We start from the raw sequence: 4,695 nt of genomic DNA on the forward strand, positions 1-4,695 counted from the left end.
AATAAGGAAAAATATCCTAAAACTAAAGGCAGATTTTCATAAATCTAGGGCATTTTCTCTGGATTTATAGGTGAATTGCCCTAAAGCATGCAAAATGCTCCTCAAAATTTCACGGCCATTTTTCATAAATAAAAATACAATTTCAATATATATTTTTTTTGTTTTTATATTTTTGTTTGTTGTTATTTACATTCACTACAAATATATTTACACAATTTATAGTTATACAAATTTACATACTCTCCCATTCTTATTCCTAAATGGATTATATCGGGTTTAAAAATAATAAATAATAAATAACTTTAAAAGAAACGGCTTCCCGAGTCCGCAATGGTGTGCTTCGCGTTCTTGCTCCCGGCGTCCTTTTTTGTTCTTGCTGTCGGCACCAACACTGAATGGAACGCAAGCCAATTTAAAGTTGATTGTATCTCTATTAAATGAAAACAGTCTAATTATTATATGATAATAGAAAAAAAAAGAAGCACTTACCTTCAGAGCTTTCCAAAAATTTGAGCAGGATTATTTCCTGTTGCTTCCTTACTCCTGCTTTTAATAAGTCCGAAAAGTGGTTTGCGAAAGCTGGATCTGAAAAGCGTTCTCGATCTAAAAAAAAAAAGAAAATTTTTTTAGAAATTAATATAAAAATGCACAACCAACACACACAATTTTCATTTAGCCTGCGATTGCGTTTGCTGCTACTCCTAGAAAAAAAAGAAGCAGCAAAAGCAAATTTCGAGCACTGACGAAATGTCGCAATAGAAATTTGGGGGTTGTTTTGGCATATGCACTTGTAAATTCTTTCTTGTAAATATATACATATGTATGTGTGTATTCTGTTGCATCATCTTTTTAACTCAAGCATTATTTACATATACACATACATATATGTAGACTCTTATTAATGATCTTACTTTGTTCTGCCACACTTCCAAAACTTCCGCTTCTGAACCGACTAGTTGAACAGGAATTTCTCCTCGTAGCTGCTTCCACTCAAATTTTTTAAAGTTTCAGCTGCATTTTCCTTTGTTACAGATATGTAAATTCAATTAGTTATTAATATCCAAATTGCACAATTATATATGTAAGTACTCACCAGAAAACAGAAAATGAATCACCTCCCAAGTCCTTTAATAGCGTTTACATTTTTAACTTTTTCACAAACAAAAGGTTTCAAACAAAGACGTCTGTCACTGCCAAGCGCCCGAAAAATTATGACAAAGTCTAGACAATGCAACTCTTTCTACCCCCACCCTTGCCACTACAACGGACGAAAAGTAGCAAAGAAGAAGAAAAAGGGTGGACTTCTCTAAAGTCAAATGCGCTCAGCATCAAAATTCATAGAAAAAGGTCCGCCCTAATATACACACACATTCACTTGTTTTGACCTGTCAACCACACACACATACACACATGTATTACATATGTATCCATCAATTGCGTCTTAAAATTTCGTTTGACTCTTCCTTGTTTTTAGGGCAATTTCAGAACATTTTTTTTGCTATTTTGTTCTGCGTTTTAGGGCGATTTCGCCCTAAAAAGAAGGAATTACTTTTGGAGGCGACTCATAAAAATTCGCCCTAAAAAACAGGGAAAATTTGCCTTTTTGAAAAAACTAACCCTAAAAAATATTTTCCATGGCGATTTTTCGTATATTTAGGGCTAGCCACCCGTATAATAAGACAATTTTCCGTAGTTTTAGGGCGACCTCGGTTTTAGGGCGACTTTTCTAGTATTTAGGTAAAAATTTCTATGAGTGTATATGGCATTGGGTCACGTGCGAATTCATCGATGAGGATGATGATGATTGAGGGGATGATGGAGATGGTGGGCATCCTTGGAATCCTAAAGAATTCGTGGATTGAGATGCCAACTGTCCGAAGACAATTATTCAAGACATGAATACTTCATTCAATACTACAAAATGAAGTAAATATTAAAGAGGCACTTTCGGGTATCCTACCAAAAACAATATCGATTGATAAACAAACAAACCCCTCTGTCAAATTGAAAAATCGGCTGAGAGAATTGTGACGGGATATTGTCTGAATCGCATTGGCAAAGCGTCGGAAAAATCTAGCAGAAAAGTTGCCAAATATGCCAAAATGAAATTCGAGCCGTGACAAGGAAATCGATCAAATGAAATTAAAAGACCTGCGGTTCACAATTCGCTCCGTTTTCATTTATTTTCATCAATCGAAATTTCTCACGGGATTCTCTATTATCTAAAACACAGCACTGAAATTTAAGCTGTCATTTCTGTTTTCCAAGTTGTCATTTTCAATTGTCATTGCCTAATGCCACGCCCCTGTCCGCATCACCGCCCACATTGTTTGTCCGTATAATTTGTTGATTAAATAGCTCAGTCGCGGATATCGGGTCAATATATCAAGGGGGAAAACCGGGGGATTGGGTGGAAGAGTGGTCGCTGCAGCAGTTCTAAATTATTTACCGATGGCCACAAATGAAATGTTCCAATTCCCCTTCCATCTGCATTATTTCGTTTGGTTTTTGGTATTTCCCAATAAATTCGAAAATTGTTTTCCCATTTGGTAATATACCGATTGTACAGGCACTCCTCTCCTCATTTCATTTTCATCCTGAGTTGTACATTGCTGCTCTATTTGCGTTTTGGCTTTTGTCTAATGTTGTTTCTAAATGGCCACTAATTAATTTTTGGTTTACAGATTATACAACATGTAAGTTAGCAAGGTCATAAATATTAATTTTAGTCCAGTAAAAAGCTGTTTACCTAATTTTATATTAAAGTTAATAACAATGCAGACGGTGAATAATTCCACTCACTTTAAGAAGAATTCCAGACATTTAGCCACCCATTTCCTCCTTTACCTCTGCCTTTCGGCATTTAATTTTCGTCTGCTTCCATTCCATTTAACTTTTGTGTTCTCCAGAATTACAAATTCATAGACGCAAAAGTTGATTGCTCCGCAGACAGAGTTTCCCACCTTTCACACCTGTCCTGCCTTTTTGACTGCCCATGAATAATTCGAGATAGTCCGCTGACAAATTGTGTGGCTCGTTAAATTTTGGCCACAAAATTCGCAGCGAATTATGCAAATTTCAATGAAACGGACACAGCGATTCCGAAGATTCGCGAATTCTTTAGCAGTCCAAATTCTGAAAGGCCTTCCTTGCTATTTTATATCTGTTGAGAGAGCAAAACCCGAAGACAGACATTAATTCCGCTTAAATTGTATCCTGGCTTCCTGTTATCCTCGACTTGGCCTACATAAATAATTTTTAATGATGTGAAAATGGGTTCGCAGGCACTTTTCCTATAATTAATGTTGACTTCCTGCTAAGGAACCGCAGGAAGAAAAGGGAAGATGAAAAGCTCGAAGGCAAACCGCAAGGAAAATTGAAGTGGAAAGGCCAGTGAAAGGTGAGGAGCGACATGTGTTTGGAACCTTTTCCGGAAATGAAAACCACTCCAGGGGAAACTCCACTTTTTATACCCTTGCAGAGGGTATTATGATTTCAGTCAGAAGTTTGCAACGCAGTGAAGGAGACATTTCCGACCCCATAAAGTATATATATTCTTGATCAGCATCACAAGACGAGTCGATCTAGCCATATCCGTCTGTCCGTCTGTCCGTCCGTCTGTCCGTCTGTCCGTCTGTCCGTCCGTTTCTACGCAAACTAGTCTCTCAGTTTTAAAGCTATCGGGATGAAACTTTCGTAAAAGTCGTATTTCTATTGCAGGTAGTATATATGTCGGAACCAACCGGATCGGACAACTATATCTTATAGCTCCCATAGGAAGGATCAAAAAAAAAAAACGTAAAAAAATTCTAGCTCCGGTGTTTTTTGAAATTTTACCTTTTACTCTTGGGAATATTTTTTTTTATATATTTCTGAATTTCGGTTTTTTTGTTTTTTAAATCGGATCACTATATCATATAGCTGCCATAGGAACGGTCGAAAAATTAAATGGAAATTAATGGGAAAAAAATTATATCTTTGTTGGTTTTTATTACATTCCCTTCTACTCTGGGATATGACTATTTTGAAATATTTCCGAATTTCGATTTTAATTTTTAAAAAATCGAACTACTATATCATATAGCTGTGATAGAAACGATCGAAAAATTAATGTGAAATAATAAGAAATTTAACATTTTTGTGATTTGTAAATTAATAGAATGATCTGCAAGGGTATATAAGCTTCGGCTTGCCGAAGCTAGCTTCCTTTCTTGTTGAAATTTCTTTTTCCCACCTGTTTGTATTTTCCGATTCCTTGACACCAATTCAATCAGAGTTTTCACTGCAATACTTCCTGCCTTTCCATAACATCCCACTTCCCTTCCACTTCTTAAATTTCTTTGACATTTTCCCATTTTCTTTGGTCTGCTACTTTTATTTAGAAATAATTTCCGCTGCATTTTCCTCACAGAAAGCAAGTTGAAAGTGATTGTAAGAGAGGTAATAAGAGTGAGGAAACTCCAAAGAATAATGTGCATTCATTTGTAGCCAGAACTGAGGAGAAACTGGTGAGAAGTTTCCCTTGTCCGCGAACAGAATTTAATGCAATTGAAATGGCAATTTCCCCGGTGGAAATTCTTTCTCGGACCTTGAACTTCAGTTGAACCCCTCACAGTGCCTCCTAAATTAACCACTCTCTGAAGTGCAATAATTTCCCAACGAACCCAAAGAGGATCCAGTCGGAGTCTCTCCTGA

General features: G+C 36.4%; 1 long non-coding RNA gene across 1 annotated transcript; it reads right to left on the reverse strand.

The window, feature by feature from the left end:
* Nucleotides 1–318: 318 nt before the first annotated feature.
* LOC138912423 (uncharacterized) lies at nt 319–1,050 on the reverse strand. The gene is made up of 3 exons (XR_011417969.1): nt 912–1,050; nt 490–603; nt 319–430 (listed from the first exon to the last, which is right to left on the reverse strand). It is a non-coding gene; the product is annotated as an uncharacterized lncRNA (long non-coding RNA).
* Nucleotides 1,051–4,695: the final 3,645 nt, after the last annotated feature.

This window comes from Drosophila takahashii, chromosome 2L, assembly GCF_030179915.1.
Source record: "Drosophila takahashii strain IR98-3 E-12201 chromosome 2L, DtakHiC1v2, whole genome shotgun sequence".
NCBI lineage: Eukaryota > Metazoa > Arthropoda > Insecta > Diptera > Drosophilidae > Drosophila > Drosophila takahashii.